The sequence below is a fragment of the Chiloscyllium plagiosum genome, unplaced genomic scaffold (genome assembly GCF_037043375.1).
Source record: "Chiloscyllium plagiosum isolate Xiang-an unplaced genomic scaffold, Cpla_swu_hap1 HiC_scaffold_29, whole genome shotgun sequence".
NCBI lineage: Eukaryota > Metazoa > Chordata > Chondrichthyes > Orectolobiformes > Hemiscylliidae > Chiloscyllium > Chiloscyllium plagiosum.
Window position 1 is genome coordinate 25,881,653 of NW_028270167.1, and position 13,673 is coordinate 25,895,325.

A 13,673-nucleotide genomic window follows, 5' to 3' on the forward strand; every position below is an offset into this window, starting at 1 on the left:
CAGTACTTACAAAGCCATGTTGGTTAGCAATGTAGGCAGTCAGTGATCATTTGATTCAATACTACTACCAAATTGAAAAAGACAGAAACAAAATAATTTAGTGAGAATGGACCATCGAGACTCTTCAGTACAAAATAGGCATCGAATAAAACATGGGCCTTGGCCACAGTAAACCAATTAAGATCCAAAAATATACTGTCACTCAACCTTATTGAAAGACTGCTTAGAAATTAAAGAGAGAACGAGAGAGTCTAATTAAAACTTAGGATATTCTCGAATAGACATCCAATCTTCCTAAAGAGACCTTTGGCTAAATAAACCAGCCTGATCTTTGCCTAGTTGAAGCTTCTGATCCAATAAAGCTTCGTAAATATCATGTCTACCTCATGGCCTTGTGCAAAGTGATTTACGTGCGCAGTAATCTACAACCATATCATCCATTTCTTAAATATGGTTAAATAATGTCCTTCTGGGTCAGAGGCTGGGGGCTGAATGCTAACATTTGGGATTGAAATAGGGGTGGCAGGCACAAGTTCAAATGTTGAAAGATTTAGATACAAGTACTTTTTATGGATTTAAAGACCATAAGCCCACAAGACATAGGAGCAGAAATTAGGCCATTCAGCCCATCAGGTCTGCTCTGCAATTCAGTCATGGCCAATAAGTTTCTCAACCTCATTCTCCCACTTTCTCACCGTATTCCTTGATCCCTTGATTCTCAAGAACCTATCTATCTCAGTCTTAAATATACTCAATGGCCTGGCCTCCACAGCTTTCTGTGGCAATGAATTCTATAGATTCACCATTCTCTTGGTGAAGAAGATTCTCTTTACATCTGTTCTAAAAGGTCTTTCCTTTACTTTAAGGCTGTGCCCTCGGGTCCTGATCTGTCCTACTAATGGAAACATCTTCCCAACATCTACTCTTGTACAGGCCATTCAGAATTTATTATGTTTCAATTAGATTCCCCCCTCAACATTCTAAATTCCAACGAGTATAAATCCAGAATCCTCAAGCATTCCTCATGTGTTAAGCTTTTCATTCCTGGGTCCATTCTTGTGAATCTCCTCTGAATATGCTTCAGGGCCAGTACATCTTTCCTGAGATATAAAGCCCCAAACTGTGCACCATACTCCAACTGTGGCCTGACCAGAACCTTATAGAGTCTCAGAAGTACATCCCTGCTTTGATATTCAAGTCCTCTCAAAATAAATGCCATTATTGCATTTGCATTCCTAATTACTGACTTAATCTGCAAGTTTACCTTGAGAGAATCCTGGACTATAACTCCCAAGTCTCTTTGCACTTCAGACTTCTGAATTTTCTCCTCATTTAGAACATAGTTCATGCCTCTATTCTTCCTACCAAAGTACATGACCTTACACTTTCCCACATTGCACTCCATCTGCCACTTTTTTGCTTACTCTCCTAACCTGTCCAAATCCTTCTACAGCCTCCCCACCTTCTCAATTCTACCTGTCCCTCTACCTATTGATGATACCTTTGTATTGACCGCAAACTTAGCCAGAATGCCCTCAGCTCCTTCATTCAGATCATTGATGTATAAAGTGAAGAGTTGTAATCCCAAAACTGAGCTTTGCGGAACACCACTTGTCACTGGCTGCCATCCTGAGAAGGATCCTTCTCTCCCCACTCTCTGCTTACTGCCAGACAGCCAAGTTCTATCCATACTAGCACCTCACCTCTAACACCATGGGCCCTTATCTTACTCAGTAGCCTCCTGTGTGGCAACTTGTCAAAGGCCTTCTTGACGTCCAGGTAGATAACATCCATTAACTCTCCTTGGTCTAACCTGCTCGTTACTCGCTTAAATAATACTAGCAGATTTGTCAGGCATAACCTTCCCTTGATGAACCATGCTGACTTTTTCTATTTTATCATACACTTCCAAGTATTCAGAAATCTTCACAATGGATGCCAGGATATTACTCACGACCAAGCTTAGGCTAATCATTCTGTAATTTTCCATCTTTTGCCTTACTCCCTTTTTAAACAGGGTGACACATTTGCAAACTTTCAGTCCTCTGGGACCCTCCCTGACCCTAGAGATTCCTAAAAGATCACCACTAATGCCCCACTATCACTTCAGCTATCTCCCTTAGAACTCTGGGCTGTAGAGCATCTGGTCCAAGTAATTTATCCACCTGCAGGCCATTCAGTTATCCTAGCACCTTCTCCCTGGTGATGGCAACCATACTCAGCTCTGCCCCTTCACTTACTTGAACCTTCAGAGGATGGTAGATGGGGTTCAAATCAATGTGTTTATTGATGGAGTTCCAGTTAGAATACTAGACCTTTAGGAATTCCTGTGCATGTCTCTGTTTAGCCTGCCCTACGATGTATGTGTTCACCCCATCAAAGTGGTGTCCTTCTTTGTCTGTATGTAAGGATATTAGTGATAGTGGGTCATGTCTTTTGGCGGATAGTTGGTCTTCATGTATCCTGGTGGCTAATTTTCCGCCTGTTTGATGTAGTGTTTGAAACAGTCCTTGCATATTATTTTGTAATTGACATTCATTTTGCTGGTTATTTGTTAGGATCCTTTAGGTTCATTAGTTGCTATTTAAGAGTCTTAGTAGGTTTGTGGGCTACCATGATGCCAAGGGGTCTGAGTAGTCTGGAAGTCATTTCAGAGATGTCTCTGATGTAAGGCAATGTGACTAGTAAAGAAACTCTTACAGTCTTCCTTTATATTACTGGCGAGTTTACCCTCATATTTAATCTTCTGCCTCCTTCTTTTGTTGTCCTCTGTTGGCCTTTGTAAGCTTCTCAATCCCCTGGTTTCCCACTGCCCTTTGCCACATTATAGAACATAGAAAATAGAACATAGAACAGCACAGTACAGGCCCTTCGGCCCTCGATATACTGTCGACCTTTTATCCTACTCTCAGATCAAACTGAACTACGTACCCTTCATTTTACAATTATCTATGCGCCTGTCCAAGAGTCACTTAAATGCTCCTAATGTATCTGCCTCTGCTACCACCGCTGGCAGTATTTTCCACCCACCCACCATTCTCTGTATAAAGAAACTACCTCTGACATCTCCCCTAAACGTTCCTCCAATCACCCTAAAATTATGCCCCCTCATTGTAGCCATTTCTACCCTGGGAAAACATCTCTGGCTATTTACTCTATCCAATGCCTCTTATCATCTTGTTCACCTCTATCAAGTCATTTCTCATCCTTTTTCACTCCAATGAGAAAGCTCTAGCTATGGCTCAGTGGTTAGCACTGCTGCCTCACAGCATCAGGGTCCCAGGTACAATACTAGCCTCGGACGACTGTCTGTGTGGAGTTTGCACATTCTCTCCGTGTCTGCATGGGTTTCCTCTAGGTGGTGTAGTTTCTTCCCACAGTCCAAAGATGCGCAGGTCAGGTGAATTGGCCATGCTAAATTGCCCATTGTTAGTTGCATTAGTCAGAGGAAATGAGTCTGGGTGGGTTACTCTTCGGAGGGTTGGTGTGGATCGGTTGGGCCGAAGGGCCTGTTTCCACGCTTTAGGGAATCCAAAATCTAAAAGAAAATCCATCAACCTTGCTTCATAAGACATGCCCTCCAGTCCAGGCAACATCCTGGTAAATCTCCTCTGCACACTCTCAAAAGCTTCCACATCCTTTCTTTAATGAGGCAACCAGATTTGAACACAATACTCCAAGTGTGACCTAACCAGGACTTTATAGAGCTGGTGCATAACCTCACAGCTCTTAAACTCAGTCCCCCTGCTAATGAAAGCCAACACACCATAAGCCTTCTTAACAACCCTATAAACTTGGGTGGCAACTTTGAGGGATTAATGGACATGGACCCCAAGATCCCTCTGTTCCACACTGCCATGAATCCTGCTTTTAGCCGTGTATTCTCCATTCAAATTCAACCTTCCAAAATGAATGATTTCACACTTTTCTAGGGTGAACTCCATCTGCCACTTAAAAGCCTAATTCTACATCCTGGCAATGTCCTGTTGTAACCTACAATAGCTCTCCACATTATCTGCCACTCTACCAACCTTTATGTCATCGGCAAACTTACTAACCTACCCTTCCACTTTCTCATCCAAGTAATTTATAAAAATCACAAAGATCAGAGGTCCCAGAACAGATCCCTATGGAACACCACTGGTCACAGAGCTCCAGGCTGAATACTTTCCATCTACTACCACCTTCTGTATCCAGACAGCCAATTTTCCCTGTAGCCCATGCCTCCTTACTTTTTGAATGAGCCTATTATGTGGAACCTTCTTAAACACCTTGCTAAAATCCATACACACCACATCCACTGCTCTACCTTCATCAATGCATTTTGCCACATCCTCAAAGAATTCAATAAGGCTTTTGAGGCTTGACCTGCCCCCACAATGCAATGCTGACTATCTCTAATCAAACTATGCTTTTCCAAGTAATAACTGCTGTCTCTCAGAATCCCCTCCAATAATTTGTCCACAGCAGATGTACGAGTGACTGGTCCATAATTCCCAGGATTATCCCTACTCCCTTTCTTGAATAAGGAAATATCATTTGCCACCCTCCAATCATGTGGCACTACTCCAGTGGACAGTGAGGACACAAAGATCATCGCCAAAGGTGCAGCAACCTTTTCCCTCACTACCTGTAGTTACCTTGGGTATATCCCATCTGGCCCAGGGGACTTATCTATCTTTATGTTTTTCAAAATTTTCAGCACTTCCTCCTACTTAACATCAACCTGTTTGAGCATATCAGTGTCTTTCACGCTGTCCTCACAACGTCAAGGTCCCTCTCAGTGGTGAATAGTGTAGCAAAGTATTCATTGAGGGCCTCCCATATCTCCTCTGACTCCAGTTCCCTCTACTATCCCTGACTGGCTCTATCCTCACTCTGGCCATCCTTTTGTTCCTCACATTAGTGTAGAATGCCTTAAGTTTTTCCTTAATCCTTAATCCTGCTTGCTAAAGCTTTTTCATGCCATCTTCTAGCTCTCCTAAACCCATTTTTCAGCTCCTTCCTGGCTACCTTGAAACCCTCCAGAACCCTGTGTGATCTTTACTTCCTCAACCTTGTGGGCGGCACGGTGGCATAGCGGTTAGCACTGCTGCCTCACAGCACCTGAGACCCGGGTTCAATTCCCGCCTCAGGCGACTGACTGTGTGGAGTTTGCACGTTCTCCCCGTGTCTGCGTGTGTTTCCTCCGGGTGCTCCGGTTTCCTCCCACAGTCACAAAGATGTGCAGGTCAGGTGAATTGGCCATGCTAAATTGCCCGTAGTGTTAGGTAAGGGGTAAATGTAGGGGTCTGGGTGGGTTGCGCTTCGGCGGGTCGGTGTGGACTTGTCGGGCCTGTTTCCACACTGTAATGTAATCTAATCTAACCTTAAGTAAGCTCCCTTCTTCCTCTTGACTAGACATTCTACATCCCTTGTCACTTCCTTCACCCTTCCATCCCTTACCTCAGTGAGACAAACCTATCAAGCACTATCAGTAACTGCTCCCTAAACAACCTCCACATTTCTGATGTGCATTTCCCTGAGAATATCTGTTCCCAATTGAGGTCCCCCAGCTCCTGTCTTATAGCATTTTAATTTCCCCCTCCACTAATTAAATACTTTCTCATACCATCTGCTCCTATCCCTCTCCATGAGTAAAGGTCAGGGAGTTGTGATCACTATCATTGAAATGCTCTCCCACCAAGAGATCTGACATCTGGCCTGGTTCATTGCCAAGCACCAAATCCTCTAGGCCTCCCCTCTAGTCAGCCTATCCACATTATATGCTTTCTCTTTTGCTTTTTAAACTATATTTGACTTCCCTTGTCAGCCATAGTTGCCTCATCCTCCCTGTACCCTCTACTTTTTCTCATGATGAATCTCTCCTCTGCCTCCTGAATTACTCCCAGAGACTCCTACCATTGCTATTTTACTGCCTTTCCTGCTAGGCTCCTCTTCCAGTCAATTCTTCCCAGCTCCTCTCTCATGCTTCTGTACTTGCCTTTTTCAGCTGTAATACCATCACCTCTGATTCTGTCTTCTCCCTTTTGAATTGCAGAGTAAACTCAATCATATTATGATCATTGCCTCCTAAAAGATCCTTTACTTTAAGTTCCATTATCAATTCTGCCTCATTGCACAACACTAAATTCAGTATTGCCTGTTCTCAGGTGAGCTATACCACAAGCTGCTCCAAAAAGCCATCGTGGGGACATTCCACAAATTCTTTTTCTTGAAACCTACTACTAACCTGATTTTTTCCCAGTCCACTGACTGTGGGATGCTTTATCCAAGGGGCTAGGAATGGGCACAGTGCATTTAGAATTGGGCCAGGTATCTTGACTATGAAACACTGCTCACCTGAATGAGTCCATGCTATCTGACACTGACTATCAGGCTGGCTATCGGCCCCCATAAAACCAGGCTCCTCCTCTTCCTACTGTAAATGAGCAGAGTTCTCTTTACTTTCCTCCCCCAAAAGCTTCACTTCTCTCTGCTACAGTCAGTTGTCCAAGGCCAAACAGGTCTTTCTCATTCTGAACAGAACAGTATAAATTGAAGAGCTCCCCAGGTCTATCCAGATACATTAATTGTATCCCAATGGCTTACTCAGTGCTCATGTGGTTCCCCTTGTACCTTCCATGTGTATCATGTTAAATTCCTGACAGTGTAATCAAGTACTGTACATTCTTAGAGGATAACTACTGACCCCAAGACTCTTGTGGTGCAGGACCGAGTATCCTAATCTCTGAACCAGATCATCAGGGTTCAAATCCCACCTTCCTGGAGGTAAGTCATAACATCTTTGAAGAGGTTATTAAGAACCCCTGACTCCATAAAGGCATTTGTTGACTTAACATGGAGTTACAGGTACTTGTGAGAATCTTGACTCATGCAAGATGAAGATTTCACAGCTGTAGCTGCCTGTATATACACTCGCGATAATCATTCAGTGGTTACACCCAATTGAATATTAGCACAGCACATCATTTGATGAATATTGGTTGATCTTAGTGTGTTATGACTGTCACATGACTGTGGCTTCCTGAACATGTAGGAATGTAGCTCGAGCAACAATTTGATGTGACCTCTCATTCTAACTAACCTCAGCAATAACAAATTGGGTGTAATTGGGTGGCCATGGCATGGGGTACCTGAAGGATTCACTGCTAGGCAGGAATTTGCCAATGTGACCATCAGATTCCTGGAAAGAGCTGGAGCCAAAGAATCTCAGGGCTCTGGTGATCATGACCAGCATTCAAAGTATGTGCCCACCTGATAGATATAGTTCCTAAGAGTAAAGGGATCAAAGGGGAGCCAGTGGGAACAGGGTACTGGGTTGGATGGTCAGCCATGATTTTATTTAATGGGGGAGGAGGCTCATAGGGCCGAAAGGCCAATTTTTGTTCCTTTATTTTTGTGATCCATTCTGCAGCTGGACATGTCCCAAAAGTCTGCAAATGTCAGCAATAGGCTCTTCTGTAATTTAAGCCTCCTGACACATTTCTGCTCAGTCATGTCCAGAAAGTTAATCCTCTGCCTCTGTGCTCAATGGCGAGGATATTGTCTCCTGTCATTCTGTGCTCATCGCCCCCATCGGTGGTCATAGAGCATGTGGTTATAGAGAAGGCTGCTGCTGCTGCTCTTGTTGTTGTTGTCGTGGTTCCTCTTTCTCCTTGTCAGTGAGCTGCATAAGAAGGCTGAAAGCTGGGAAGTTCAGATCAAAGTCAGAAAAGGTCTGGCTTCCACTTGCAAATCTCTTCCAAAACAGCAAAAATGCATTTTCTAAACAGAGAGGATACACATGTAAGTCTTTCTCCTTTGCAAAGAAACATCTGTCCGACCTCGTTAAGGGTTTTCCATCCTAGTAATTGCTCAATCCTACCAAATCCAACTATTCCCTTGCTTTAGTCAAACTTATGTGTGCAAGTAGCTTGTATTGGCAGCAAAAGCTCAAATCCAAGGTTAAATATTCAGCCAATTGACTTGCAATATGCTGTTAATCACATACCCACATGTCTCACTCCACATGTTATAAGAAACATAGAAACTTAAGGCCCCGCTTTATGGACTATTGCCAGTTTCTTAAAACACTGGCCCTTTTTCCTTCTTTAATTTTATGCATGTGTCTATCTAGTAGCTTAAAATTCAAATCCATGGTATTGAGTGTGAAAAATGAAATTGTATACGTCCTTTTATAGTTTCTACTCAAGTGCCACCTGGTACTGAATGGACTTATTATATTTTCACATCAGTTATTTCCAGCTGTATTAGGACATAGTCTCCCTTATACAAATTAGATCCATTTAACTTAGCCTCTGCTATTGTTCCCTACACTGGAAAGTCTTTGTCTGCATTCTCTGTAAATCTTTGACTTAATCCGGATAAATGGAAGGATATTACCTATCAAATGCACAATCACTTTCTTTTTGTCCCTGAATTTGGAATACCAATACAGGAGTGATCTCACTAAATCTGTTTTCAATCCTTTACAGATGGATTAAGAAAGAACTTTTGGTGAATTTACCTGAGTCCACTCCAAAGCCAGAAATTAATATCTCCACAAAGAGTCCGTTGAACCTCTGTAATGAGGAGAGATTTCATCAACCATATTATTTTTGTGCAAAATGTGGTAAAATTTAACTTGAGGAGTATATCCTGTGGTTCAGGCCTGTGATTACTTTGCTCTTGATCTCAGCTTGCTGAGTCCCTCAAACAAGTGAGTCATTATAATTCCTTTCAAACTGCTTTAGTTCCCGTTTTTGTTGGAACTGCTACATTAAAATTCCTGTTTTAAAAAAATCCCACTCTAGAAAAATCAACAATGAAACCAAAAGAGAAAATGCTGGAAAATCTCAGCAGGTCTGACAGCATCTGTATGGAGAGAAAAGAGCTAACATTTCGAGTCTAACTGACCCTTTGTCAAAGCTAAATAAAGGGAGAAATAGGGAGGTGTTTATACCAGGCTGAGAGAAGGTGAGTTATGGCTTCAAAAGCAGCAATGAAAGGTGATTATGATAGGTCTAGTTTTCCTCTGAAGTTTCTCTTGTTAGACAGGCCAGATTTTAAATTATTATGGCAATATTATGCTGATGACACTATCAATGACAACTTCTATTACTTTGCTGCTAATTGAGAGTAGACTGATTGGTAATTGGCTGGGTCATTATACTCAAAATGTTAATTCTGTTTCTTTCTCTACAGATTCTGCCAGAGCAGTTGTGTTTCTCCAGATCTTTCTGTGTCTGATTTGTATTTGGCTGCATTGAATTTCTCCTGCTTTTTGTGTACTGGACATTCACGGGCCACTTTCACATTGTTATGAAGATAGCAGTATTGAAGCTATATTAGAACAGGTATGGGTGTGGTTAATTCTGGAGCTGAAATGTTTATAACTATTGCAATATTGTTGTCAGATCCATAGTCATTGGACGACACAGTGCTTTATGCCTATTCTTAATATCATGTGGAGTGCATGAAAGTGGCTGACAACAGACATCTGTGATGCTGGGTCTTTCAGTAGGAAGCCAAGATGAAACACTCACTTGATGTACTGGCTAAAGATTGTTGCAACTGCTTCAATCTTGTCTTTTGCACTGATATTTTTGGCTCCCTTAGCATTGAGAAAAAAGGTATTTGTGGAGTCTCCTCCTCCTATTACTTGTTTTAGTATGAAGGAACCTTCCTGTTTGGATGTGGCAGAACTGCAGAGCTTAAATCTGATCCTTTGGTCAATGTGGGATTATTTGGCTCTGCTTATTCCTTAGCATTCAGATAGTCCTGTGTTCTAACATCATCAGCATTGTTTCCTTCAGAGTAGGTGGCACAGTGGCTCAGTGGCTAGTACTGCCTGACAGCACCAGGTTCCCAGGTTCAATTCCAGCCTCAGGCAACTGTCTGTGTGGAGTTTGCACATTTACCCTGTGTCTGTGTAGGTTTCCTCTAGGTGCTCTGGTTTCCTCCCACAGTCCAAAGATGTACAGGTCAGGTGAATTGGCCATGTTAAATTGCCCATAGTGTTAGGTACATTAGTCAGAGGAGGGTGGGTTGCTCTTCGGAGGTTCAGTGTGGACTTGTTGGGCCGAAGGGCCTGCTTCCACACTGTAGGGAATCTAATCTAAATTTGGATGATTCTATGGAAATAATTTATTTAAGTTGGATGTTTAAGTAAGACCTCTGAACGATCTCTCAGTAGGATTCAATCTTTTCAAATACACTTTTAAATGTCATTCAAATTTACAGTTTGAAAAATATTGATAATATACAAAAATACGACATACACCACAAGCAAAATCAAATATGAGCAAATTAACAGAAAGTATGTTTTATGAAGATTTGCTCAACTTAGTGGTTTTCAGAAATATTGTCCATTTGGTGAGATTTTGTCAAATGTAGTGCTAGATTCATAGTGAACTTATTCAAATTTTAAAGCCTCTTTGTCATTTATGCTGATTGATTCATGAGCAATTTATACCAACACAGCAACCTGATTTGGGAATCTAATAGGCCAGCATTGTTTTTCTTTTATTAAACTCAAGTCGGAAAATTCAGCCATTGCAAAAGATGTCAGTGATCAGTTCAGTAAACCGATCACATTGAATAAAATTCTCTTTGCATTGATATTTGTAGTATCCAAGTTTGGAAAGCCAAATTGGACTTACAATTGAATAACAATAATATTAATAGCAATTGCACTTGCAATTTCCGTAGTACCTTGCCATTTATTGCTTTAAAGTTTTATAGACAGTAGATTATTTTTTGAAGTGCAGTCATTGTAAAAGACAGAACTTCCATCTTTCATTTCTTACTATTGCTGTTTAATCACAATTGCAAAGCCAGAAAGCACAGCATCCAATTGACACTCAGCAAGGTCCAACTAAATAAAGGTAATGATATAGTCACTACAGGCTGCTTGCATGTTCAACAGAGACAGTTGGTGGTGGTATGACCTGAAGGTCACCATATCTCAGGGGTGGCGAGAGATTGAAAAGGAAAGTCCTTCATGCTAACCTTAACCAGTTTAGGAATTGAACCCAGGCTGTTGGTATCGGTCTGCATCACAAATGTGCTGTCCAGCCAACCAAGCTAAAAACAAACCTGAAGTAAATATATAATCTTTTCAGTCAATGTAGCGAACATTGCCTAAGTGAGAAAGTTGAAACCATGTGAGCACCATCAAATCACCAAAATAGAAACTTTGTTTTTCCCTGAAACCAAAGTTGAAATTTGTATTTGTTGAAAATCATTGGCTACCATTAAATACCCAACATATACAAATTGCCCCAAACACATGACAATTGACTCACACACCATCTTCCACTGATGTAGCTCAATTCAAACTTTTGGTATATTGCATTAGAAGGAAATAGAGTGTTAGGTTCAGCACTACAATTCCAGGGGATCCAAAAATACTATTCAAAATACTATCCAAAAATACACAAAACTCTATTCCAGCAAAGACCTCCTTTTCGTTTATCTGAAAATACATTATTAGTCCTGTTGCATGTAGCCCATGTCCAGTTTAGATTCCCAACAGTGTGGAAACAGGCCCTTCAGCCCAACCAGTCCACACTGATCCTCCAAAGAGTAACCCACCCAGACCCATCTCCCTCTGACTAATGCACCTAAGACTATGGGTAATTTAGCATGGCCAATTCATCCGACCTGCACATCTTTGGATTGTGGGAGGGAACCAGAGCATCCGGAGGAAACCCATGCAGAGAATGTGCAAACTCCACACAGACAGTCGCCCAAGGCTGGAATTAAACCTGGAATCCTAGTGCTATGAGGCTGCAGTGCTAACCACTGAGCCAGTTCTGGAATAATGTTCTGTGTTGCCAGATTTATTTCATTACAGTTCAAAACCTACTAAACAACAAGTATGTCAGTCAAACCAAATAATCCATAATATATTAACTGTGTAATTCTCCCTAATATTAATGGCATTTTGATTATTAAATACTTTGTGTAAACAATTTGGAAGTTAATTCGAAATGACAAAATACAAGAGAGGCAAGGAAACTGCAATTATTTTGTAAACCTCAGTAATTCTAATAATTAGATTCAATTTGTTTCTCATTTAATAGTTTTCTGTGCGTTGTATATTTTGTCAACGTGCATGCCAATTTTTTCATAATGTACCATGAAAATGAGTTTTTTAATTTCATCTGTTGGAAATCAAACAGATTGTCAGTATCAAATTTTCCATTTTTCTGCTCTCATGTTTCACATGCGTCAATCAGTTTTTACTTCTAATAATGCCAGTCCTTGAAATGGAACTCCCCTGCAGTTCAAATGACTATTCACGTGGTCTAGTAATGTGCTGATGGACCAGGAAAGGTGGGAGATTCAAGCTGCACTCCTGTTTGCATTGCTTGATATAGCAGATGTGCCTTTAACTCAATTAGCAGCACACGCGCACAAGGCAAAAGGTTACAAGTTCAATCCATGACTCAAACCCATAATCCAGACTGTATTTTGCCCTGTACATGGCATTGTTAGAGGTATTTCAGTTGAGCTGTAAAACTGAAGCAATATCCACGTGATCTGCAGATGTAAGATTTACCATGGTACTATGTTACATAGTGCAAATATTCATTCTTCCAACTAAAACAGATTCCCTCATATTAAATCTTCTGATGTTTGTGAGGCCCTTGCTAAAGGTAAATCTTTGGGTCCTTTGGGTCTGCATAGCAACAGTGACTACATCTCAACTGCTGTGAAAGGTTTTGGGCTATCCTGACAATGTGAAAGGTGCAGAATAAATGCAAGTTTGCTCTTTTTCAGTCGAGTTACTACTTTCTCCAGAGCAAGAGAAAGAAAATCATGTGTGCTCCTCATTCCTGTACTGTGGCTGAGAAGACTGCCTGTGGCACAATTGCCTGAGGACAAGATCAGATTCACAATTGATGACATCTGCAATTAACTCATCTGCAGAAACACAATGCGGCAGATAGACAGGAGGTTCTACCCTCCATTCATTTCTTTCTTCCAATTGGCTGTTTTGCACTCCTGCCCAAGATTAGTTTATAGGTAAAAATAAGGGCTGCAGATGCTGGAAACCAGATTCTAGGTTGGAGTGGTGCTGGAAAAGCACAGCAGTTCAGGCAGCATCCGAGGAGCAGGAAAATCGACATTTCGGGCAAAAGCCCTTCATCAGGAATATAGCTCTATTCCTGGTGAAGGGCTTTTGCCTGAAATGTCGATTTTCCTGCTCCTCAGAGGCTGCCTGAACTGCTGTGCTTTTCCCGCACAACTCTAACCTAGAACAAGATTAATTTATAATCAATTGCACATATTCACAAGTGAAAATTAGTAACTATGGACAAGGCCAAAGCATTGTCACACATGACATCATACTTCAGACACAATGGGGTAGACTATCAATTTGTTGTGGAATTGGGTCACTCTCTAGAGACCATACATTGGCTATCTCATAAATGTCTTCAAAAGAATGGGGATAAGAACTTTAAAAAATATAAAGATGTATGAGTAGGATTATTCTTCTGGCTATCAGTGCTTGAGGTAATCAAATCAAGTGATAAAACTGATGATTTCTAACTGATAACAATCAACTTGAGCATCTTATCTTAAGCAGCTATGCTACCTTTAAATTGCTACCAAGTTTTATTATTTCCAGCAAAATGTGCTGACCTTCCATTTCTTGCCCTTGCATTGTTTCTTGGATTTGA

The 13,673-nt window shown here is 41.3% G+C and overlaps 1 protein-coding gene across 3 annotated transcripts in view; it reads left to right on the forward strand.

Annotated features, from left to right (window-relative positions):
- b3gat1a (beta-1,3-glucuronyltransferase 1 (glucuronosyltransferase P) a) overlaps window positions 1–13,673 on the forward strand; it is a 173,182-nt gene that overhangs the window by 101,195 nt on the left and 58,314 nt on the right. For 2 of the 3 annotated variants that reach the window (XM_043676812.2, XM_087976439.1), the window contains exon 2: window positions 9,187–9,338. The exons of the other annotated variant lie outside the window; for it this stretch is intronic. The gene's annotated coding sequence lies outside the window, so the exon portion shown is untranslated. The remainder of the gene's footprint in view (window positions 1–9,186; window positions 9,339–13,673) is intronic. 3 annotated transcript variants of the gene reach the window in all.